General features: G+C 58.0%; 1 protein-coding gene and 1 long non-coding RNA gene across 3 annotated transcripts in view; both read right to left on the reverse strand.

The window, feature by feature from the left end:
- GSE1 (Gse1 coiled-coil protein) overlaps window positions 1–25,891 on the reverse strand; it is a 395,207-nt gene that overhangs the window by 99,406 nt on the left and 269,910 nt on the right.
- Window positions 20,203–24,357, reverse strand: LOC113875465. 2 transcript variants are annotated; one of them, XR_003506253.1, is made up of 3 exons: window positions 23,266–24,357; window positions 22,551–22,673; window positions 20,203–21,999 (listed from the first exon to the last, which is right to left on the reverse strand). It is a non-coding gene; the product is annotated as an uncharacterized LOC113875465 (long non-coding RNA). The 2 variants fall into 2 exon arrangements; XR_003506252.1 differs by having other exon boundaries at window positions 20,203–22,356.

Below are 25,891 nucleotides of genomic sequence, written 5' to 3' on the forward strand. Positions count from 1 at the left end.
GCAGGCTGCTGTCAGCGCGCAGGAAGGTTAGGGAAACAGGAAGCCACGCCAGCCACCCTCCAGAGCTTCCCCCGGCCCCCTCCTTCGACCTCGGCAGGCACAAAACCTTCCAGGGAATCCCAGGCAGGAAGGGGGGTGTGGGGGTGGGGGCAGGCGCGCCACGCTCGCGCGGAGACCATGCAAGGGGCTGGCTGGAGGCAGAGGAAAATAAGCCCCAGGACTAGGGGCTGGCGGGGGGCGGGGTGGGGTGGAACGCATGCTACCCGATCAGGGCGGCCTGCAGGAAAGTAACTTCACACCCGGTGCTTAATTCACCTTGGAAGGCTTGAGTGCCCCGGCCGCTCGCTGCGCGGCCACCACGGAGCCGGCTCCGGGCAGACAAAAGGAGCGAGACGCGCTACCCCGGCGGCTGTGCACTGGGGCGGCGGGCCGGGTGGGCGCTCCCCGCCGCACGTAGCGCACACACCGCCGGCTGGACCGCAGCGGGAGCAGCCGGGGCCGCGCGCTCTCGCCGGTCTGCTGGGAGCTCGGCGGACCCATCGCCCCTACCCAGGCCGGGGTAGAGAGGGCGCTGGGATCTGGAGGGGTAGGTTAGGGTGGGGGTCCGGGGCGCGCCGGCGCCGCGCGGGACCCGGGGAGGCGCACAGAGCTCGCTTACCTGGTAAGTAATACAGAGGCGGCTTCAATCCAAACATGATTCAGATTAGAATTCCATAGTGGCCAGAGAGGGATGAAGAAGGAAAAAAAAAAAATAAAACCCAGCGAAGAGACAAAAAGCGCCGTCCGAGCCACGGCGCTCAAAAATGTCCAAAACAATAAAATTAAGCCAGAAGAGCGATTCCGACGGCGGCGGCGGGGGGGGGGGGGCAGGGGGAATCCTTTTTTCTTTTCCTTCCTAAAATGATCAAAAGCCTCTCTCTCCGGCCAGCGACCGGGCAGTTTCGGCCACCTTGGCCCTGGCAGATCCACAATGAGGTAATTGACGACCAAGGACGGGCCGGAGCCTCCACGGCTGCCCGGTGTCTTCGCCGCGTGTGTATTTTCTGCCTTTTGGACTTGAGATGCAAATAAAAGAAGGAGGGGGGCGCACGGCGGAGGGAAGCAGGCGGGAGAGAGGAGAGGAGCGCGAGAAAAATAAAGGGGGGAGGTGAGGGTGAGGAAATTGGGGGGTTAAGATCTTCAGGGATTACTCATTTGAAAGAAAAAAGAGAAAGAGAGAGAAGCAGCCCCCAAGACGTGCGAGTAGCAATCTCTCCTCCATTCAGCCATTTGAATGTCAAGGGCGAGGGTCAAGGGACCTGTTTCCAACAGGGTTTCACGTTCCGAACCAGAAGGAAAAAGGAAGGGGGGGTGGCGGGAGGGGGGTATCTCTTGTTGCCAAGGAGAAATCGGCTTTGTTTTCGTTTCCCCTTAGCTACTGGGTGAGGAGGGGCGGGGTGGGGGTGGGGGGGCGGGAGAGAAGAGGAGGGGGCGAACGGGGAGGAGAGAGGAGAAAATTAATACCCAAACAGCCAAGAAGTACCGAGGGGGAGATTTCTTCTCGTAAATAAAAGAGGCAGCGACTGCAAACAAGTCTCGGGCAGGAGAAAGCAGGCCGAGGAGCCGGTTCCCTTCCCCCCTTGCCACCAACCCCCCCCACCTTTTTCTTTCTTTTTTTGGGGGGGGGTTATCTCCCTGGCCCGGCGTCCCACCACTGACTCAGAGAGCAGGGTTGGGGCAAGGAGGAGAAAGAACTCGCGGGGGCTCGGGCGCCCGGGCAGAAGGAGCAGGAGGAAGGCGAGCGGGCAGGCGAGAGCGCGCGGCGGTGGAGAGCCCTCGATCAATTTTCATGCAAGAATCATTATCGGTAAATTGGAAAGCTGGCTGCCTGACAGCAGATTTGTCTCCCCTAATGAAAGCGAAAGGGTAGGGGCGCAGCGGCGGCGGCTCCTTCCGTCTCTACGCGGCATCTTCCGAGAGCTCCATGCTCCGCAGGGCGATAATAATAGTTTCACTTGCGAGCTTCCCCCCGCGCGGCGGTTGCCGCGCCGGGCAGCAGATCCATGAGAATCGGGATCGGGGCGCAGAGAACTGAGCTCCCCTCTCCAAACGTGGGGAGGGTGCTACTGCTGACGGCGAGGTGCTCCCCTCTGCCCCAAAGCGGGGGCCGCTTACACACTGTGGGCGGCTGCGGGCGCCGCCGGTCCCCCCTCCGGCTGCCCAACTCTGAGCTCTGGCCGCCCGCCCGCCCGCCTGTCCTCCCCACCCACGTCTGACAGCTGCGGGAGCGGGGAGTTCACCCGCCGCTGGGGCCTGGGAGGAGGATCCCCAAATCGTGCCCTGGTAGCTTTGGCCCGCCTTTTGTGAAACCCACACGGGGCTGCGGCAATACACCGGCCTGACCCGGGCTGAGCTCCTAAGGCCAGTGGCTCCTTTCTCTCCTTTACCTCTCACCCTTCACCCCCACCCCTTAAAAATCCCTGTTGGAAGTGTAATCAAATGCTTGATACCATCTCCCACACTCTCCCTGCACTGGTGCATTATCAGATCCGGGAAGGCATGCTTCCAGGCAAATAGACCTAATAAATGCTATTACTGGGATTCTGCAAGCCCCGGCTGCACCATAGTAACGAGAGCCCTGGCTAATTTGGTTTAAGAAAACGACCAACTGCACAGAGTGTGTGTGAGTGAGTGTGGAGCCTGTATCCCTCCTCCCCACCCGCCTCCCTTTCACACCAGCTCAAGAAGGCCCCATGTGATAATTCCCCAAATCGAAGGGGAAAAAACCCTGCCGCCAAACCACATCCTGTGCGCTCATTGTCCAGCCCAGCGCTTTTAAAGAGACAGGATCCATTTACCCACCGCCCCCCCCCTCCCCGCCCAACACACACACTTAAACGCATGCCGCAAAGCCGCCTCTTGATGTGACAATTTATTTTCAAGCCCTTTTACCTTCTGAAGGCCCCCCTCGGTGGCACTGTCAACCGGAATCGCGACTTGGTAACACTAAGGGGTCACCTTTTGACCCCAGATACAATCACCATGGTTTGAGGAAGGGACCTGAGCCTGCAGGTACGCACTGGCGGGCCACTGCGGGTCACGACAGGCTTGGGTTCCTGCCAACGCTTTCCAGCCGCTGCGTAAATCAAGGGTCCCCAGCGGCAGCACGCTCCCCCCAGCCCCCGGCTCCCCGCTAAACGCGGTGGCTTAGTGTGACAATTGGACTCCCGGAATATGATCCTCTAGAGAAGGGCTCCTAAGGGCGAACTGGAGGAGGTGGGCGGACCCCGCGTGCCTTCTGACCCCTCTCTGCAACTCTCCCCCCTCACTACGCCCACCCCGCCAGAAAATCTTAAATGGGCTGGGCGGAGCGCCGGCAGCCAAGGGAGGGGTGGCGCTCCTCCCCGCCGCCAACGGCTGAGTGGGTGCAGCGCGCCGCGGCTGCCTTCTCCGCTGGCTGGGCCGCCGGGGCTGCGAGCAGCCTCTTTGAGACCCCCAGTCCCTGTGGCGCCCCCCATCCCCCACCGCGGCGTCCCCCCGCGCCACCGGCGGCCGGGCTCGCGCGGGCACCCGGGGGCACCCGGGAGGGCGCGAGGCTGCTGACCTGGAGGAAACCGGCCGCGCGGGGCCGCAGGCGCCCGCCGCCAGCATCTGGCCGCTCCGCCCCGCGCTGACCCGAGAGGTCGCGCCCGGCCCTCGGCGGCGGCGGCCCTTTGTTTCCGGGGCTGCGTGGCGGCGCGCTCCGTGCTCCCCCGCGCCTCCCCCTGCGCCCGCCTCCTACGGCGGCCCCGCGAGGGAGACAAGGCCTGGGCCCGGCGGGGTCGGGTCCAGCACCTGTGCGCCCGACCCCAGCCTGGCCTTCGCTTCAGTCCCCGCTTTGGCCTCCCACCCCTGTGTCACGCGCATACTTGATCATCTGCGCCCCTCTGGGAATGGGGGGCACCAAGGCGCGCATGGAACAGCTCAGTCAAGCTGCTGCCCACCCCCATGACCCCTCATAAACTAGGAAAATTTCTGATTCTACTTGGGGTAGGGAGGAAGAAATAAAACTATTTTTCAAAGACCCTAAACTATCAGTTTCTGTTGTCATTCTTTTATTGGTTTTTAATTCTCCAGGATTACACGAACAACAGTAGTAATTAATACTAAACCTTCCTCTACTGTATATGCTAATGGCAGGAGCCATAAAAATTAATTTGCAAACATGTCATTACACAATAGCGGTACAGGCAATAAACGTGTAATTATGGGCCAATCACAGGCAGGGTACAGAGGCAGGGATGCTCCCCCAATCTGCTGGGCTCCCCCCTCCCCTGCTAAAGTGGAGAAGAGGGTGCCACAGAGAAGCCTGCCTTCTGGAAGCCACCTGTGGAGAATGCTCCCAGACTGGGGGATGGCACCGGGGGTCTCCCATCTTGAGTTTTAAGGGCCTGGCTTCTATATGAAACCCCTTGGAGACAGCCACTCCAGGGCCAACAGAAACTGAGATGGTGGGAGGGAGGCATGCTGGAGACTTGAAGAGCTCCTTGGCCTGGCTCACTGGTGGCCGGTGAGCGGAAGAGGAGACCCCGACCCCCACCCCTACCCTGCGGGCCTGCACAGCTTATTTCTGCTTCCGGGTCAAAAGGCAAACATCTCCTCCCCCCCACCCCTGCCCCCAATAAGTATTTGAATTCCTGCATCAGACTATTTCAAAATGCTGGGGCCAAGCCCTAATTGCTCTTAGCCACTCCCTGGGGCAGGAGGTAAGCTGTAAGATTCTAGTGATACCCTCAACCTCCCTTGGTCCTGGGCCTGGGTGGCTCAAAATGGGTGAGTGACATTTCCTGGTGACAGGGACATTTGTAAGGGAGGAAAATATGAGATCTACCATGGGAGGGTGGCTGCACCACAGCTCCCAACCTGATGCCAAAACAGCTGAAAAATATAAAGCAACCCCTGCCATGCCAAGCAGCCCGCTTAACGGGCGGCCTCTCCACTGAATGGCTCGGTTGTTTGCCATAATGGGGCTGAACGGGGAGCTGGAAGGCTCTTCTCTTTCCCACCGGCCCTTGTGGCTTGGCTGTCGTTTTTTGGAACCCATCACTAAGGCCATTCATCTCCAAGGGACTCACCCCTCCTTGGACGGTGCCTATGGCCTGGCTGGGCGGTGGGAGGGGCAGCCCGTCTGGGCCACACCTGGACCAGCTGCCAGGTGCCCAGGTGAGAAGGACCACCTTCTTCTGGGGACCTTAGCTCTGCGGGATTCTCTGCAAGGATGGGGGCCTATCTCCACCCCCTCTCCTCTCTCGCGGCCTCTCCTGCTACTATCCCAGCTCACCTCTGCGCAAGAGTCAGGCGTTTATAGAAAAGAGGCAGCAGTCAGTGCAGGCTGAGCCTCCAGGCTCCCTTTTTAAGTTGGGGCCACTGCAGGGCAAACCCGTCCATGCAGCCAGCCCACCTGGGGTCAGAGGGAAGCTTCAGGCATGCCCTGGGCCCAGTGGAAAGAAAAGCGCTTCATCCCTCAATGGGGCTGGCTGCTTCTTGGAGGCGGTGCCAAGTCCACCAGACACCACCCCCACCCCGCCTCCTTCCGGCCACCAAAGACTCGAGGGTGCCCTCCTTACCACTCTCCCCTGCTGCACCTTCAAACGGAGGGACCCCAGACTCCCTCTAGCAGGGTGGCAGCTGCCACAGAACAGAGACAGTCTCACTGGCCAAGAGCATCAGCTGAATGTGGTAAAGATAGCTCCCAGCACATGCTGAGAACAGTGAGGCCGCAGAGGGGTCTGGGGCGTGCCACAGCTGGCGGGATGTCCGGCTCCCGGCCGCAGGGCTCACGGCCTCTGTGTGCCCATTGGCACTCTGGTGGCTGCCCAGGCCAGGCTGTGACCTCACCTTCTGGAGGGGCACTGCTCCCCAGGGACTCCAGGGAAGGGAGGCGAGAGAAGGCCATGGTGCTCACCTGAAATGCCCTCTGGTCTGCCCCCTCCCTCCAATTCCCTCCCTGGAATAATCACGCCAGCTGATATTTCCTGAGCACTTGGTAAGTGTCAGTTGCTGTTCTAAGCGCTTTTCACGGATAATTCATTGCATCCTCATGACAACCGTGTTCAAGGTCACCCTTAAGAGTTCCATTTTCTAGATGAGGCCTAGAGAGGTCAAGTGTCTCCTCAAAGGACACACAGCCAGGAAGTGGCAGAGCTGGGGTTTGAGGCTGAGCTGGTTCCAGAGTCCACGTCCATAACCTGGGAGTTAGACCAGAGTTCCGATTCCAGCTGGGCCCCACCCACCATGTGCCCTCAGGCAGTGATGTCACCCTTTGAGCCTCTGTTGCCTCACCTGGAAAATGGGATGAAATCAGCGCTTGCAATCTAGGAAGACGCAGCTGGTAACCACTCAGGTGCCTGGCACAGAGTAAGGACTCCATAAAGAGAGCTGGAAATTACTGTGTTTTGAGTAATAGCAGTTAACCACAGACGGGCCTCAGGACACCCAGGACTGCCCTGACACACAGTGACCATCACCCCAATCTGTACATGAGCACACTGAGGCCCCAAGAGGTGAAGTCACTCACCCAAGGGTACCCAGGGTGTAGACACACCCGCTTTCTCCCTCCGTCCAGTTTGTTCCTTAGGTGAGTGAACAAGTGTGAAAGTTCAGTCTCAAGAGAAGCAAGGCCGAGGCTAGAAGAGAAAACGAGAACTTCCAGCCCGTCAAGATCACGTCTGCAAACCCAGATTTTGCTTCCATCTCAGCCTGGCACGCTTACTTTTGCTTTCCCATGACTCCAGGCTCCCCACCCACGGAGTGCCATCCCCTCTTAGGGGTCTAACCGGGTCCCCCACGGCCTTCTCCACGGGCCCTGTGTGATGGGCTCAACGGTGTCCTGCCAAAATATATGTCCACTTGCAACCATGAATCTGACCTTCATTGAAAAAGGAGTCTGTGCGGGTGTCATTCAGCTCAGGATCCTGAGTTGAGATCATTCTGAATCATCAGGGCTGGCCCTAAACCCAACAGCCAGTACCCAGAAAGACAAGCAGACATGAGAGAAGACACACACAAGAGGCTCCTTGAAGACAGTGGCAGAGGCTGGAGGGATGCAGCCACAGGCTGAGAAATGGCTGGAGCCCCAGGAGCTGGAAGAGGCAGGAGGGGCCCTCCCTGAGAGCATATAGGGAGCGCAGTGGCCCTCCTGACACTTCGGTTTCAGATTTCTGGCCTCTGGAACTGGGTGATAACACCTCTGAGGTTTCGAGCCACCCAGTTTGGGGTACTTTGTTACAGAAGCCACAGGAAACTCACACATCTTGTCACTTCTGTGAAAATGGAATGCACTCTTGTCCTGCCAAGCAGGGGAGGCCCTGGGCCGTGTCCAACGCTGGACACTGCAGGCCTCGGGCCAGCTAGGTCACCCTCTCCTGCAGGCCTGCAGCAAGGGCTGGGAGGAAGATGAAATGTCTAGGGCCCGTGGGCAGGTGTGCGCTCCGGCCGCCTGTGCTCCGTGAAAGCGAGGTTCAGCCCCTGCTGGCTGGGGGCCTTCTCGGTGACCTGCCTGCCCTCCTGCCTCTCCCGCACCGGCGACACACATTTGTCGGCTGGTGTTTGGGCAGCAGCCTGGCCTGCTGGAGATCGTCGAGGATGGCTATCTGCCCGGGAAGTGGTCAGCTGGCCAGCCTTGCCCGATCAGCCTGTAAACTGAGGGCTCTGCCGGCCTCGAGCATCCTGGCTGGCCCCACGAGGCTCGGGGTAACAACAGCAACGAACAACAGGGAGCCTGGCGCCTGGTTTTTCACCAAACCCGCTTCCCTTTGCTCTTGGGCTCATACCCAGCCTACATCTCTCAGCCTGCCATGCAGATGTATGGGTCAGGTGACCACTCTGGCAAAGAGAATGTGGTGGAAGTAGTGACTCCCCACCTCCAGGCCCAGCACAGAAGAGCCTCTGTGCTCCCCTTCGGGGTCTGCTCACCAGACGCCAGCTCCCAGGAGACAGAAGACAAGGCGCCTCCATCACACCCCTAAATGTTGTGGAGGCCGAGGTCCCAGCCTCCCCCCTCTCCACTGCCTGCACCAATTATACGTTATGTTGGCACATGATGAAGAAATTTCTACTGTGGAACTTCTACTAGGGAGTGTGTATAGAGGCCATGATGCGAGGCGCCACTTAGTTCTCAGCGCCTCTTCGTTAGAGCAGCTAAGGTTAGAGATAAACACGTACAAAATAACTCAAAATCAAGAAGGCAATGGCACCCCACTCCAGTGTTCTTGCCTGGAGAATCCCAGGGACGGGGGAGCCTGGTGGGCTGCCGTCTATGGGGTCGCACAGAGTCGGACACGACTGAAGCGACAGCAGCAGCAGCAGCAGCATGCACGTCTCCTTTATGGGTATTTACTTGATGACCAGCACTGCACTGGATGTTTTAAATGCATTCTCTCACGTCATCCTCACAGTAAAAGTAAATCTATCATTGCCCCTATTTTTCAGATGAACAAACTGAGGTCCAGAGAAATGTCCTGCCCAAGGTCACACAGCCAGTAAGAGGGAAATCTGCTTCGAACCCAGATCCTGTATGTTCAACTGCTGTCTCTGGCATCCCCCTCAACTTTCTTTAGCAGGATCTGGCAAAGGGGCTTAAATCCCCCCTTTTAATGAAAAGTCAAGCAAGCAGACAAACAGGATAACGCTGCACGAGACTGTCTACACACAGAACTGTGCACCTGACCTTCAGGCTGGGGCTGCCGGGCAAGCTCGGCTTTGGGAGCTCTTTACAAGACGTCTGCCGTGCTGGGATGTGATGGCGCCAAAGTGCTTCCTCCCCACGGGCCGAACGGAGGTGCCAGAGAAATCAGACAGACGCTGCGTCTGGGGCTGCGGGGGCCAAACAGCTCCCCTCTGAGGGGCGACCCTCACCTGTCCCCGTGTGCCCCCTGCCCCAGGCTATAGACGGGCCTCTTCTGGAGGTGGTCTATCATTAGTCTCAGACAGCTCTGGTTGTCAATGTCCAACTCTGTGCACAGCCAGCAAGCCCAGGGCTGGCAAGTGGCTGTCGAAAAGCAGGGAGGAAGGTCTCCAAGGTGGGGTGGGGGGGAGGAGGGAACACGCGGGGGTCAGGCCTGGTGGCCCCTTCTGTGGACAGGGCGACAGCCATGTTACCGTCTGCTCAGATCCTGCTCCGGGCGCCGTGCCGCTCAGCTGCCCGGGGGCAGGCTGACAAGGCTTTCTTCTCCCCACCGGTGTCTGCCCACCAGGGACCAGGCGAGAGCCTGTTCGAGGGAAAAAGGCATTTGTGAACAGCCCTTCCCGCTGCCTGCTGCTGGCGTCTGCCGGGCAGGGAGTCACCGCCGGGACGTAATTACCCGTCTCCGGATGACACATGGATCTGCCTGTCTACCCCTGGGCCTGACTGCTGCGGGTCGATGTAGCCCTCTGGCCGACACGATGTGGTTCTTAAGAGGCAGCTTTGTGCCTGCTCCTCCTCACGCTGGGCACAGCTCTAGGGGGGAACCTTGGCCCCTCTTTTATTCTTTTCTGCCTATACCTTGCAAAAACCCCCCGCCTCCGGTGTGTGTACGGGGGGGCCCTGCCACTTCCTTTCCCTTTGCAGCACCTCCCCTGCCCACAGTCTCTCTACTGTGTCCCCCAAGACCTGAGCTCTCCTTTCTTTATCCTCCAGTGGGTCATGCTTGAACTCAGGGGACTCCTGACTTGCCCCCCAACAAGAGAGCGTCTCCCTAGAGAACGGCTCTTCTGTTGGCCCGTTTTCAAAGCACGGATGTGACGTGACTGAGATTTGGGGCCAGATCATCCTTCTTGTGGGGCCACCCTGTGCACTGTAGGCTGTTCAGCAGCATCCCCCTGGATGCCAATGGCACACCCTGGTTGTGACGATGAAAACGTCCTCAGAAGTGGCCAGATCTGCACAAACACACACCCCTGGTGGGTACGAAAGTTGCCCTGACTGAGAGTCGTTCATGTAGTATAAACCAGGAATTCCCTGGTTGTTCACGGGCTCCCACTGCTGGGCGCCCAGGTTCAATCTCTTGTCAGGGAACTAAGATCTTGAAAACTGCATAGCATGGCCAAAAAAAAAAAAAAAAAAATAAGGATCCAGCCATGACTCTGAGTGACCTGATTTTTAGAATTAGCACTACCACTGGCCTAGGGCAAATGAGTGCCCCCTTCTTGGCCCCAGTTTTAGCACACAAAATCAGAGGGCCTGAATGGGGGTGCTGTGGTCTTTCAGCTGACAGGATTCGCTGAGCCTGCATAGAACCAATGATTCCAAAGTAAAGATGAGCTTGGGATTCAGGAAACAGGGTCATAAGGAAAGAAATCCAGTGATGTCACAGTGTTCAAACAGAGAAAAGGAGAGAGTAGCCAAAATGTCAGGTGGGCAACCCTGGAGCCTTGTGGCCTTTTCTCCACAGTCCTCTTTCTCTCTGACTTAATCAAATCCTGCCCTGAAATAAAAGGTACCTGTGATCAGTCATTTACACTCTAGTACGATTTAGCACCACCTCTACTATCATCAGAACCGAGACTGTGGCCCCAGCGGGAGCCATCTCATGGCTAACTGGAACAGCTGAAGCATGTATTTGGGAAAGGCAGGGCAAAAGAGCCATTCTGCCCACTTGGGTTTAAACTGTGGTTTCAATTTCATAACATCATGTGAGGAGGTGAACTTCCGGGTGCCCAGTCCGTTTCAACAGCTGCCGAGGGGGAGGAAACAGCATCAGTCAAGAGCTGGGCTCGGAAGAAGTTGTGCGGCTCGGATGAACCGTGATACAGAGGACGGTCCAGCAGAACCGCCAACAACCCAGGCGCTGAGCGGCCAGCCCCCTGGACTTCACAGGATCACCCTCCTGACAGCACCTGGCAGTCACCAGCTTGGGCTACGCTGAGCAGAGCACCGAGGCCAGGACATTCTCAGTTGGTGACCACAATCCTGACCCATGTGTCTCAAAGACAGGATTTCCGGTTGTTTGTGGGGGTGGATGATCCCAGAAGCAGCTCTGCTTCAGCTTTGTGCTGGGAGGCAGGGTGACTGTTCCTGGTGTATGGGGCGGGGAGCATTACACCTGTTTCATCCCATAGAGTGGGAGCCACGTGGGTTCGGGAGAGGCTACCGGGTCCGAGTGTAGCTCTACCCCCGTGGTAGGTATAGGACGGCTGTGGCCTTCTCTGGCCTTCAGTCTCCTCCTCGGACTAAGTGATCCCCCAGGCCTTCCAGCTCTGCAAGCCCATGATTAATAAAACTCAGACGCACCATCTGCTCACTCTGACATTTAAGAAACAGAACAGGTTTCCAAAGAGAAAGCTGCCCCATGCAGCTTGCTTTTCCTCCTTCGCCTGCTGATTGAGTGCGGGTTCACACCCTCCCCGTATCCCAGCCCTGACTTGAAAAAATCTCAGACACAAACACACATACATACAGGCACACACAGAGCTGTCTCTTCCGTTCCTCCCTGCAGGACTAGCTGATGCCCTGGTCAAACTCGGAGCTCCCCGGGCCCTGCGCCTGGTATAACGCCTCCTTCAGCTGGAGGGAGAGACGTGCATCTTGACGGCACGGCCCCAGACTTCACAACTAAGGTGGCGCTGACTCATCTTTCCTGCTGGTTCAGCTCCTCCTCAGCGCTGGGGAGTGAGAAGTGCTGACCCCCTTCACAGATGGGGAAACTGAGCTGGAGATGGCAGGGTCGCCCCAAGGGCACAAGGGTGACAGGCAGGGCAGCAGGGGCGTCACCTCGGCGGAGTCCATGCGTATCGAATGTCCGTGTCCCGACTCGTCACATAGGACACCACAAGGCTCTGTCCTGAGGATGCCCATCACTGTCCAGGGAGGCCTGGTCTCTAAAGAAACGGGTCTCAGGCCCACTCTGCCGCCAGAGACATGGGACACAGACCCTCTGGCCAGGCCCGTGGCCCTGCCGCGTCCACCGAGTGGCCTATGACCGAAGGCATCTGAAGCCAGGCAGAGAGCAGGGGGCTCGGGGGGAGACGTAGCCCAGCCAAGCTCAAGAGCCGAGCCCAGGTGGCTAACCTGAGGGCCTGGTCAGGCCAGGATGGCTGAGTGGCAGCCAGGTGTCCCGATGGGCCTGCCCTGTGGCCTCCTCCCACTGCCCAGGCCCTCTGCTCTCAGCCGGCGGCTGCGCTTGGCCGCCTGCTGCTGCCCTGACTGCTCTGGACACAGTGCCAGCCGCTCCAAGCCACCCCAGGCGGAGCACAGACTTCACTCCTGTCCTCTGTCCCCGGCACGTCCACCGCTCCCCCCATCCCCCTGCGTGGAGAAGTGGCCTGGACTTCCTGTTTCTCATAATGGCCAATAAAATCAACCCAAGGAGCCAGATAAAAATATCCCTCCAGCTTCTCAAGGGCACTGGGCCAAAAGGGACAGGGAACTGGAGTCCCCAGAACTGACCTGGCACAGACGCCCTGCTGGCCCCAGGGGCGTGTACGGACCCTGTGAAACCTGCACTTCGGTCTTCATGGCCTTGAAGGTCAAGGGGGACTGAATGCAAAGCCTGGGTTCTCTGGACGAGTTGGGGGCCTAAGCCAGGGTCCCAGCTGGCACTAGTGGTAAAGAACCCGCCTGCCAATGCAGGAGACATAAGAGACGTGGGTTCAATCCCTGAGTCGGGAAGATCCCCTGAAGGAAGGCATGGCAACCCACTCCAGTATTCTTGCCTGGAGGACCCTATGGACAGAGGAGCCTGGTGGGCTACAGTCCATGGGGTCGCAAAGAGTCATGTGACTTAGCATGCATGCACTGGAGTACGACCCACTCAGCCTGAGAGTGAAGGGGGTGCCTGCCAACCCTTGTGCAGAAGCACAGCCAGGCTGAAGTCAGGTGCTGCCCTGGGAACGTTAAGTCCTGGACTGGATTAAGAAGGTGCCAAAGAGGTCACGTCTCTTAAGCACCTGCCAGAAACAAATACACATCCTCCTGAAGGGTAGTCCCTTCAACCTATACCTGCCAATTTTAAAAATATATATAATTTAAAAATATTTTTAAATATATATTTAAAAAAATATAATGACCTGCACATTGTCAAAGATAACCAGGCACCCAGGAAGTACACTCTTCCTGGTTGAGAGTCAGTGGCTCCAACGGCTGACAGAAGCAGATCTGCAGTGACTCCAGAGGCCTGGGATTTTCACAGCCTAGACGGCTCTGCCGGCTCCGATCAAGAAAGAGGAGACAGGCCTGGAGGGATGCGCAGAGGACTGGAAACCGAAACAAGGGAGGCACCACAGCCTAACATCGCGCCAGGACGCAGCCCTGAACGAGGGCAAGGATGCTCCCTGCATGTCACTACCTCCTGGGAACCATGCCTGCCCCCCAGCAGGAGTTCAGTAGCAAGACCTGCAGGGAGGCGAGCGTGGGGGCATCTGCCTCTTCCAGGTAAACCTGGTGAATCACTCTAGTCAGTGAGCAAATAGGCGAGAGGAGGTGATTAATCCTCACTTTCCCTCCACTCTGACATTTCTCTGTGTGAAGGTAGGCGCGCATGAAAAAAAAACAAACTCAGCCACAGAGCGGCCTCCACAGCGGAAAAACAACAACCCAGAGGTGTAATGGCTGCTTCAAAAAAACTGAATCTTTTAGGCCAAAACAAGCAAGCCCCCACCGCTATAATTTCGAGTTATCCGTTCTTTATTACAATTCCTGGCCTTGGCTCTCAAAGCATCTACCAGGGAATCTTTCTGTGGGGGCAATTTTGGTGCCTGCAATTAGCTGAACAGGCATCTTTTGTCCCCGCTAAAGCACTCAATTGCAGGTGTAATTAGGTTCCCTCACCCCTGAAATCTGCAGAGAGCCGCCCGCCTTGACTAACTGCACCCACAATTAAGTGCTTACGGGCATGTGGCTGGAGCCGGCAAACATGTGCACGCAGCTAATAGCAGGGGCACCGAGCAGCCTTTCAAAAATAGACACTGTGTTGGAGAGATCCAGCCTCTTTCCATTTGTTGTTCAAACGGCTTTGTCCAGCTGGGAATAATGAGAAAAGACAAACACGCCAATTAGGCTAGGTCCATACATAAATAAACCGCACAGCTCCTTAATTAAGCCACTTACAGGAGTGGGCAAGGCCGGGAGAGGAAAGGGGCAGGAGAGCCACGGCCCTGTGGGGCCAGTGCCCAGCCTGGGGCCTGGATGCCATTTGGGCCAAGATGGCGGAGCCCAGCAGAAGGCCTCCATCCATCCATCACGGGAGGCTCCAGACCACTCCAGGCAAGGGATGCTGGTGGGGGTGAGGGCAGGCTTGGGAGCTGGAGGAGAGTTGTCGGGGTGGGGAGGGGTCTCCAGCCGGTCCTCAGGGCGAGAGAGAGGCAGGAGCCAGGGAAGGGACTGAAGGAGACTGGAATCCCTCCACGAGGGGACGCCAGCATGGGACTGGCCTCCTTTGCCCTCTTCCACAAGCTGGCCTGGCCTGGCACACGACCTCTTCCCTGAAGGCAGGCACACCTGCTCTCCGCCCACCGCCTCTTCCCTGGGCCCCGGAAGAGTGGTGAAGTCCAAAATCAAATCATCTGTCTGCTTCCCAAGGCCAGCTTGCTTGAGGCCTTCGGTGGACGACACCCAGGCCCTGGCCCAGCCTCCGCAGCCACAAACTGGACGCCGGCTACGGTTCAAGACAAAGGAAGGACACTTGTGGCCAGGGCTGAGGCCTGCCGGGGGCGGGGAGGGGGGGGCGGGAAATGGCTGTTGGTGGTGGTGGGTAATTCAGTATCTCAGGCCTCACCGTCAGTGCCAGCCCTGCTGCACACTTCTTCGCTCCCTGCCACGCTGCTGGATTGCTTCTCGACAATAAAACCTAGCAGATTACAGTCGCTGTAATCAGGCGAGGGAGCAAAGCTTCCCGCTCCCCCAGCAGTGCCACTGAAAGCCATTTGCCTTTTGCAGAGCTCAGCAGTCCCGGCTGGAAGCAAAGGGCAAAGGCAATATTTAGATAATTAAAAACCCATTGCTGATGGGCCAGCCGGGTGGCGACAGGTGGCTTTGGGGTGGACCAGCAATGGTTCAGAATGGCCAGCATGCCTTCTCGCCTCCCCTTGCAGCTATGGTTAAAGGAGATGAGAGGTCTGGGAGGCAGGCAGGTGACCACTGGGAAATTCCACTCCAAGAAGAAGTGGGCTTATGCCTGGACTCTGTTCCAGAGTCCCTGCAAGACTGGGGCAGGGCTGCGCCTTCGCCTCACCTCTGCTCCAGCCACGCTGGCCAGCCTGGACTCTTCCTGCCTCGGGGCCTTTGCACTGGTTGTGCCGGCTGCCTGGAGCTCTCCTCCCCCAGCCAGACACATAGCTTCCCTGCCCCCTTCAAATATCTCCTTCTCAGGAAGGCCCATCCTGGCTGCACACCACCCTCCCCAGTCGCCCCGGGCTCTCACTCGACTGTGGGGTTTCTGCAGTGCTTCACCCCTTGACTCACACCTGACATTTCTGGCATCTTGTTCCGTCTTTTTTTTTACGGGACTCGGATCTGGCATCCCACCACCACTTCAGCGGTGCCTGGTGTGGTGGCTGGGGCTTGGGACTCAGTTCTGAATAAGTGAATGAATGAACGATGCCCAGGTTGGATACAAAGCAACCTAGGGTGCTGCCTCGGAAGGAGGTTTGGGCTGGAGACCAGGTAGGGAATGTACTGTGGAGGCTTCCGGGCAGGGGACAGTGTCCCTCCCCATGTGAGCTGGAGTCAGAAGGCGTCCCTGGCCTCAGCCCTCTCCCAAATCTGCAGCCCCGGGCAGCAGAGGAGACCACAGGCCAATGTGGCCGGTGTCTCCTCATTTAGCTTTTGATTTGTAAAGCTTGACTTGGCGCCAAGAATCACTGAGCTCCTAGGAGCGAGCCCTGTGCCTCTGACCCTCTCCTGCCCTTCAACCCTCTCGGCCGATGCCTGTGAAAATCCCAATCGAGATCGCTGTTCTTCACAACGGCCAGGCCTCGATGATCTGTCGTCATAGGGACAGTGGGAGCAGGGACCACCGCAGCACACAGAGAGCCCGCGGCCCTGTTTCAGGCCCCGGCTCCTTTGCAGCAAACACCGCCTGCAGCTGCTGCTGGACCCCCTGAAGAGCAGGTTGGAGTTTCATCCCCTCTTTGTCCCCCACTCCACCTCGGCTTTAAGGGATTTCCCAGGACAGCCCTCTTCTCGCCCCGCCTGCTGGGATGGGCCCTGAGGATGGTGTCGGGGGCACACTGGCTGCTTCGGGTCCCGTGGTCTCCCGCTTCTCCAAACTCTGAGAGTGTGTGCCCCAGGCACAGTGTAGTCCTTGCCTCACCACCCCTACCGCACCAGGTCTGGGAGTTTCTGGAGCCTTCCTGATCGTGACCAGTATCGAGAGTCTGACAGGCAGCCGCGTCAGTCATGCCTGCTTCTCCCTGGAGGCCCCAGAGCCCCCACCTGTCCCCCCAGCCCCTGCTTGGTTGGGTTGGATCGTGTCTTGAATGCAGGAAACAGGGGAGGGATAGCCATTCTGGGCCAGGGAGGAGCCTCCTGGGGCGGGGGTGGGAGTCCAGGGGCCAGGTGGCCTGGGTCTGCACCCACCTGTCACTCATGGCCCCTGACTTCTCTCCACATCTGGCTCCTCGCACCACTGAGTATGGATGCAAGTGTGGAACACCCAGCCCCCACCCCACGCACCCTGTTATCTCTGAGATGTGATTAATGTCCCCACCCAAGATTGGGCAGGGACCGCCAGAGCATATGTGCTTGCCAAGTGGCAGACACTGTGGGAATGGAGGAGGCTTCAGGAAGGGCCCTCGCCTCTTCCCACCCTTGGAGCCAGCTTCACCGTAAGTTCACCGAACGGGTTCTGCTTCCCCTTTCTGAAGGAGTCTTCATCTCAGCCTGAGCATCAGCCCACTTCCCTAAAGGAAACAAGCCCGCGGGGCCCTGTGGAGAACTCAGAGCGTCCTGGCCTTTGGCCAAACCCACAGAAGCTTGGCCGGTGACCTGGCCAGTTCTCCTAATCCCCAGGCAGTTGCCGGCCTCCCTGTTTGGGACGCTTCCCCTTACATGTCCCCTCCACGTTCCCCGCTGCGTCCCCTTCTCGGGGCCCTCGGGGCCTGCATGCTTGTGGCCCTCTCCAGCTACCTCTGTCCTGAGACGCCAGCCTCTGCCATCTCCAGCAGCACACAAACACCCAAGGCCTGCCTAGTATACAGCAGGTGCCCCATGAGCGCAGGCCAGGAGGCAGAGGCAGAGGCCCTGGAGGCCCACCGTCTGAAGGAACTTGGGAAACTGATCCTCCTGGCCCTGTCCTCGCACTTGAGTTTCCAGCAACATCAAGGGAGGGGGTGAAAAAGTGGATCCCCGGGGCGCTGGGCCAGGGGCTGTTTTGTTTTGGCTTCTCGGTCCCTGGGTTTGGGGCTGGGGTCTTGACCACATGCAGCTCCAGATGAGGGTGGGGGTCCCACCCACTTCTGCTTTCACTGGGTGTCACCACAAACCACCCAGCCGGCCTTCCTCTTATCAGCAGCTGTCACGCCCAGAGGCTGCGGTGGCTTTGTTTTTTTGTCCCTCCCTCCAGGGAGCCCTGATAAGGAGGCCAGCCTTTACCCTCTGCTGCTACCCTTGGTGGCCTGGAAAAGCCTCCCCAGTAACGGAGGGACCGGACCGCCCGGGGTTTCTGGTGGTAACCCCAGTGACTCCACCCCTCGTCCCCAGGAGGGCAGGAGGGAGCTGGGAGGGTCGGGCTCCCCATTCGGGAGAAGCCCAGCTCCCAGGACACCTGGCAGTGACTCCAGGAGGCCAAGATGGCAGCCTGGAAGGGGTGCGCCGGGCGGAGAGCCAGGCCTGACAGCTGGTGGGCCTCCGCGAGGAAGCCTGTTTGCAGGACTGGCTCGCTGGCTGGTTTATAATCTTGGCACCGTCAAGCAGGAAGTGAGGAGCCAGCCAGCAGCTCAGAGGGCAAGACTTGCTTGCGACTCCCCCACCCCTGCATCTCAAGGCAGTCTCTTTTCCTCGTCTCCTTGCCCGGAGCCCCTTGGGTCAGGGGCCGGTCTCAGTTACAGTTGCATCCTGCACCAGGGAGAAGCCTGGTCCAGGGCACTGCTCTGGGCGCTGTGGCCTGCTTGCAGAAGCCCGAGGCCTGTCCCGCCAGCCAGCAAGGAGCTGGCGCTGCGCCACGCACACCTGGCTCCCCAGGCCCTCACTCCACATCCAGAACAGCCCCCTGGGGTGTCTGTCCATCAGCAGGAGGGCGGATGGACAACTGCGCTGACTCACACAAAGGAACACGGCTCTGCAACCTGACGAGTGTCACAGACAATGCAGGGTGGAGGCAGCCAGGCTGCCGAACACCCCGGGCACACACAGCTCCATTTACACGGCGCTTCCCTGAGTACGTGTAAGAAGGGCCGAGGTGTGCGGACGCTGGCACACCCGTGTGCAAGGCACTGTCCACCACAGCCCAAACGTGGGTGCAACTCAAGGGTCCCCGAGAGCTGAACACATAAACAAACGTGATACACACACACACACACACACGGGAATATTATTCAGCCTTAAAAAGGATCCAAGCACTGACAGCTGTGACAACATGGATGACCTTGACATTGTGCTAAGAGAGAGAAGCCTGTCCCAGAAGGACAGCTCCTGCATGAGTCCACTGACGGGAACCCTGCAGGAGTCGCGGTCATACACACAGAAGGCAGAGGGCTGGGGGAGGGGTGGGGGGGGTCAGGGGACTAACGCGGACAGTGTCAGTTTCGGAAGATGGACCGTGGTGATGCGCGTGTAACACTGGACATGTACTTCATGCCACAGATCTGAATATTTGAAAATGGGTGAGACGCTAAAGCTTATGTTTTGTGTATTTTACCACAATTTGAAAAGAAGGAGAACAAAGTCTAACCTCCAGTAATAGAACCCAGAGCAGGGGCTGGGATAGAGAGTGGACTGGACAGGCACACCTGGGAAGGAACTTTCTGGAGTGATGGCAATTTCTACACCTGGTCGGAGCCGCTGGTTACACAGACGTGCACAGATGTGTCAACGGCGAAGGAACAAAACTCTTTAAATGGCTGCATTTTATTAAACACAAACTATACCTCAATAAGGCTTCCCTACTGGGGTTCAATCCCTGGGTTGGGAAGATCTCGTGGAGGAGGGCATGGCAACCCACTCTAGTATCCTGCCTGGAGAAGCCCCACGTACAGAGGAGCCTGGCGGGCTACAGTCCATGGGGTCACAGAGTTGGACACGACTGAGCAACTAAACACAAGATATCTCAATAAGCTAGAATCAAGATTGTGGGAAGAAATATCAGTAACCTCAGATATGCAGATGACACCATCCATATGGCAAAAGTAAAGAGGAAATTAAAGAGCCTCTTGATGAAGGTGGAAGAGGAGAGTGAAAAAGCTGGCTTAAAACTCAACATTCAAAACATGAAGATCATGGCATCCAGTCCCATCACTTCATGGCAAATAGATGGGGAAACAGTGGTAAGAGTGACAGATTTTATCTTCTTGGGCTCCAAAATCACTGCAGACGGTGACCGTGGCCATGAAATTAAAAGGCGCTTGCTCCTTGGGAGACAAGCAACAACAAACCTAGACAGTGTATTAAAAAACAGAGACATTACTTTGCCTATACAGTTTGGTACAGTCAAAGCTATGGTTTTTCCAATACTCAGTCACGTACGGATATGAGACAATAAAAAAGGTTGCGCGCCAAAGAATCAATGCCTTAGAACTGTTCCTGGGTTGGGAAGATCCCCTGGAGAAGGGAAGGCTACCCACTCTAGTATTCCGGCCTAGAGAATTCCATGGACTGGGGTGGCAAAGAGTCGGACATGACCGAGAGACTTTCACTCACTCAGAACTGTACTGCTGGAGAAGACTCTTGCGAATCCCTTGGACATCAAGGAGATCAAACAAGTCAATCCTAAAGGAAATCAACCCTGAATATTCATTGGAAGGACTGATGCTGAAGCTGAAGCTCCAATACTCTGGCCACCTGATGAGAAGAGCCGACTCACTGGAAAAGACTCTGATGCTGGGAAAGACTGAGGGCAGGAGGAGAAGGGGACGACAGAGGTGAGATGGTGGGATGGCATCATTGACTCAATGGACATGAGTTTGAGCAAGCTCCAGGAGTTGATGATGGACAGGGAAGACAGGGGTGCTCCATTCCATGGGGTCGTAAAGAGTCGGACATGACCAAGCGACTGAACAACAACAAAAATAGTTCAATAAAACTGATTTTAAATGTTAAAAACAACTTCAAACTCTCATCTCAATACACATTTATTTACAAGTTATTTTTAGGTACTCTATATGAATAATCTCTGTTAAAAAATTCTTCCTGAGTGAAGGGTTGCTGGGCCCCACACCAGAAAGCAGGGGTCAAGGCAGTCTGAGGGTGAGGCCTAGTGGCTGCAGGAGGATGAGCTGGGGGTGGTTTAGGGGCACGTGGGACAATCTCAAGGCCCTGCTGTCTGTTGATATGGCCCTGAGACCAAGGCGCCATGCCCCTTCTCTCTCAAGAAGAGATATGATGCCCCACCCCACCCCCGCAAATTGGGCAGGTGTGCCAGAATTCTTGAGTCCAGAGTCCCACCTCTCCCGGCGGGGCTCAGCCTCTGCCCAGGGGCGTAGCTGGGGGCGATCCCAGACCTGAGATGGCGGGTGTGGGGGGTTGGGGGTGGTGGTTGGTGCTGAACTCAGCTTCCAGAGGAGGGCGGGGATCCTTCAGCCACTGTGGCCTTGGACGCACCCTCCCTGTGCTGCAGTGTCCCCGAATTTAAGGGGCACAATGATGCTCCCCATGGGGCGGTCCAGAGAATCACAATCAAGCCAGAAGCCCTGGAGCACACCAAGCTCTCAAGGCTCCCGGCTGTTACTTTCTCTCTGGACTCCTCAGGCCTCTGCCCACCACCCCCTCGGCTTCTCCCCTTCTCCCCTCAGGCTCCGTGGGCCACCTCTCTGCAGCCCTGAGTTCAAGCCCACGGGCGGGGCCGTGTTTATCTTTAAGTCGTCCTTTTCCTGCCCCCGGGCGCAGCACCTGGCCCCTCCCTAGACCTATTGTCTCTGGACCCAGGGCCATCCGGTTGTCCTGGGGGGAAACAAGGGAGCCCCCCACCCCCATTTCCTCACAGTGGCTTGGACTCCAAGTCCCTGACCCAGCCCTTGACCAAATAAACACCAGCACACACAAAAGACATCCCGCACAGACCCTGGGCAGGCGGGCGGTGAGGGGGGGCCTGGGGGCAGCACCGGGCGGAAGGAGGCGGGGCCCAGCTTCTGGAGCCCGCTGCAGAAGGTGCCACCAGGATCCTGGGGACCCCGGGAGCCCGAGCCCATCCAGAGGGCTCTGTTGGCAGAGCTGCCCGAGGACCCTGCCTGGACGGCCAGGCTTTTCTCAGCAGGAGTCCCTGTGCAAGGGCTGCCCACCGCCCACTGCTGCTGCCGCCCACTCCTCACGCAGCCCCCGCTGGGTGTCGCGGCACTTGGAGCTCTCTGCCCCAGGCCTGCGGGACAGCGGAGGAGCACTCCCCACCACCTCTCCGGGGACCCCAGCAAAGCCAAGCTCCAGGGGCCTACACAGAGCCCCCTCTATCGGGCTCCTTCTGGCGCCCCTGGTGTCTCCTGGGATGACCTCCCAGATAGAGCTCCTGCACTAAGTCCTGAATCTAGGTAGCCAAATGCAGCCAGAGGCAGGTGTGTGCCCACAGCATCACCGCGTGGAGGTCAATTGGGATAACAAAGCCAACAGGCCCTGGGTGGCTCCTGCCCTCCAGACAATGGGGGCGTGGGGGTCGGGGGGAAGAAGCCAGAACACCACAGCTCACAGGGGCTGTGCTGCGGCTCAGCCCTGGGATGGGGGACTCAGACGGGTTTGGATCTCCTCTTCTCCCATTAGACCTGACTGTCTCCAGAGGAACCACGGGGTGGGAGCTGTAATTGCTTCCTCGTGTTCCATCCATTAACAGGAACTCAGATCCACAGGCTGGCTGCTCGCTGAGGCTTCAGGTAGCAATTTTCCATTTGTGTTTCAAATTTTAATGAACACGCCTGTCCCCTGGGCTGGAGATGTGGGCTGTGAGCGGGTGGCAGGCGTGCCACCCAAGGCGGGGGCTCCAAGGGGTTCCTGCCAGGGCTTGATTTCTCCAGGGAGCAGCTCCAAGCAAAGGGGTCCTCACCGCAGCCTCCCAGCTCCCACCGACCCTCCCCGCTGAGTCCGCGTGGCACGGCACGGGCCGCAAATTGTTAAGATTATTATTTCTTTCCGACAGCCCCAAAGTGTCCTATATCCCCAGATGGAGAGCAGAGTTCAGCTCTGATAAGATTGCATCACCGGGAGGAGATACATCCTCACCCTTGCTCCCGCGGCCTCCGGCTCACATAATTCCTCTCTGATCTTACCCAGGGCATCCAGTCAGGCTGGGAGGCAAACGGGATAATCCATTTTAGAGAGATTGATCAATATCGTTAGGAGCCTTTTAAATGGTTCCACAGGCTTCAAGGAGCCGAGGCAGACAGCTGAGCTGGAAGTTGGGGGGCCGGGCGGGGGGAGGGGGGCCGGTGATGGGAGGCAGGCACTACCCATGGGGATTTTCGGTCCTCCCATTTCCTACCTTCGGGAGCTGGTTCCCATCAGGGCTGGAAGGCCGGGTACATGTGGGCAGGTCATGCGCTGCACAGGGAGCTGGGCTCAGGGGCGTCGCGGGCAGAAGTCTAGCGGCTCTGGACACCAGTGCCTGGAGAAAACCGGACACGTGTCTCTCGCGATGTGGGCTGGGCAGCTCAAATGGCCCAGCCAGGTGCCAGGAGGCAATGAGACCCAGTGGAGCCAGAGCTTCGGACTTTTTAAAGAAAGCCTAAAAATCCGTTTTTGTTTTTTTTTTTAAATCTCCCGGCTTTAAAATATTGGCAATACATTTCAAAAAAAAAAAACAAACGAAGAGCTGTGTGGGGACCAAGTGAAACCCAGCTGCAGGCCAAGTTCCTGAGGTCTTGCACAGGCCCCCCGGGGAGGCTCTGCCCGCGGCAGGATCTCCTCTCCACCTGCTCCTGCTGGCTCCCGCCACCTCCCTCGGGAAACTCGCCCACAGCCTGCCCCCTTTCCTCTCACTTCCCCTAGCACGATCCACACGGCAGCTCCTCCTTCAAAAGGCACCCGGAGCTAGACCACCTCCCACCGGGTCCTGCCCCCAACCCGGGGGCTCCTGCAGCGCCTCCTTGCGACTCTCCTGCGGCCGCCGCGCCCCCTGCAGTCTGCTCTCGGTACAGCAGCCGAGGACACTTGTCCCACCAAGGGCGCCGCTGCACAGACCCCTCCGCGGCTCCCACCTCCTTCTGAGTGAAAGCCGCGCCGGTGCGGCCCTCTCTGGGACTCGGCGCGATCCGCCCTCTGCCCCACTCTCCCCCTCTCGCTGGCCTTCGGGCTTCCTCTCCCGCCTCAGGGCCTTTGCACTTTGCCCTGCCCTTACTGTAACCTGGGTCTGACGTCCATGTGACCACGAAGGGGCTCCAGTAGCAGTCACGCTGGGGCAAGAGGTAGAAACCGGGACCGCCTGCAGCACACGGGACATGCCTGTCACCTGTTTTTTTTTTTTTTTCCCCAGGCTCTGTTAAAGGGCATCAGAGAAGCCCTCCCTGGCCGCCCCAGGGAAAACACCCTGACCCCCTTATATTTTCTCCACATCGCTGGTCACCACGAAACCTTGTGCCTATTTATCCTGTTGTGTTTGTTTCTTATCCACGGTCTTGAGCAGACTGTAAACTCCATGAGGGCAGGACCTGTGACTGTGTTGCTCACTAACAGTGTGCTGAGAGCCAAGGGGAGAAAAGCAGGGCATGGATGAATGTCTCGCTTCCTCCAGGGACCCCGCTCAGAAGCTGCTCAGAACGACGCTCGAGACCGCTCATGTCCCTACTCATCTCTCCAGCTATATCCCCGATTCTCCGTCGGCGATGAACTACCTGCAGTGAATTTAGTACAAGTCTACGCACGTGCTCTTTTCTTTTCCTAAAATGCCCTTCTCCCCATCTACCAGGCAAACACCTATTCATCCTTTAAAACCCAGTGAGAAAATCCCCTACTTTAGGAAACACTCCCTGACTTTGTCCATACTCCCGACTATAGCTAACCCCTCCTTCCACTATTGCTCCCACGCGTGTCAACGTTGGCATCTTAGCCTTCCGTGTCTGTCTTCCAGGACACAGTCTGCCGTGTCCCCCAGATTCCGCCCACTGCTGTCAATCAAAGATCTCCAGCATCCCCCAACCAGGGCAGCTGACGGTCCCAGGAAAACAGCATTGTTGCCATAATCCCTCCTCGGGGAGGCTTGATTTGGGGGTGGAAGGAAAAGAATTGCCTTCTGATCTGCGTGCTCTCCCGCCTCGAGTGACCCCCTGCTCTGAGATGCCAGTGCTGCTGCTGGGTGTCATTAGGCCTGGCTGTACCCCCCCCAACTCCGCCCCCCACTCTGGGCACACCACCCTCATCGTCACCCCTCTCTCTGGCTTGTTCTCCCTCCGCCCTCCCTGGGAGGGTCCTTCCCAGAGCAGACCTCTCTTCACTGGGTCCTGTCTGCTTCCCGCCCCCGTGGCAAGGGCAACGCCTTCCCCCAAAACCCCCTGCCAAGAAGGCAGGCAGCCTGAGAGCCTCTTGCATGTGGGCACAAGTCAGGGGGCCGGGGCGGCGGGGGAAGCCAGCGGGAGCAGACAACTCTTCAAGAAGCACGAGAGACACGGTCCTGGCTGCAACCAGGAAGCCTGCTGCTCCGGGAAGACAGGAAGCGAGAGCAGGTCAGGGAGGCGCCGCTCACCTGGGAGACGGCCACTGGGGGTGGGGGGTGCCCTCTCCCCAAATCCCTGCCCCCACCGCCAGCAATATTTTTATAACACTGTTTTGGCACGTCCGCTGTGAACTTAATTTAACATCCATATTGCTGCTACTTAATTAAATAGATGAACTCATTCTACATTTACAAGTCTTAATTCATCCTGAACAAAATTGGCCATGTTTGGTTCTTTATACACACTAGCAGCTCCCTGGAACAAATGGTGGCCTTTCCGCGTTAACGGCGGGGACAGGTTAAAAGCTAATTATCGGCTCTGGTCGCCTGTGTGAGGGAGCGGACATCTTTATCCATCATCAGAAGGGAACAGAGGGGCCTTCGAGCTCTGCTCTCCCGGCCAGAGGGCGGCGGGGCTGGCAGGCCCTTCCCCTACCTGGGCCTGACCCCTCGACGGTGGGGGGGCTCCTGCCCCACCATGGGGCCTCCTTCCATCCCCACTCACTGCCCCTCTCTCCTTGGGAGCGCTCACATGTCCCACCCCACAGCTCTGGCCACCTGCATCACTCCACAGGGGGCCGGTCAGGCTGGTCAGCGTGTGTGTGTGTGTCTGTGTGTCTCCCCAAAATCTGAGCATGGGATACACGGCCTACATTTCTGCAGCCCCCTGAGGGCGGGGGATAAGGGACATGGTGAGCCCAGCTGGGTCAGGCTGCCAGGGCACCCCTCTCTCACGGGGTCGGGACAAGGATCCCCGGGCTGACCCTGGGGAGTGCCCAGACCAGGCCCTGGCACACAGTAGGTGCTCAGTACATGCAGCAGGTACTTGAGTGTCTCCAAGCTTGCTGCCGGGGACACTAGGCCAGGCTCAGAAAGAGAGAGACCCAGGGACAGCGTGGCTCTGGCCCGTCTCAAGGCAACCCTACCTGATCTGGACCATCTATGCCTTGGAGCCAGGGACTAGAGGGGAGCCTGGGGGTCCTCACCTCCCACCGCATGACAGCCCCTGGGTTGTAGGCCCGTGGAACGCGCAGTCTATGGTGAGCTGAAGGGGCACGCAGCCTGCGTTCCCCCATGTGCTGTTGGAATGTGCTTTTCAGGTACTCTGCATGTCAGCCTCACGGCAACCCTGTGCAGGGGCGACTACTCCAACCCACACCTGACGGGAAGAAATG

Source organism: Bos indicus x Bos taurus, chromosome 18 (genome assembly GCF_003369695.1).
Source record: "Bos indicus x Bos taurus breed Angus x Brahman F1 hybrid chromosome 18, Bos_hybrid_MaternalHap_v2.0, whole genome shotgun sequence".
Classification (NCBI taxonomy): Eukaryota; Metazoa; Chordata; class Mammalia; order Artiodactyla; family Bovidae; genus Bos; species Bos indicus x Bos taurus.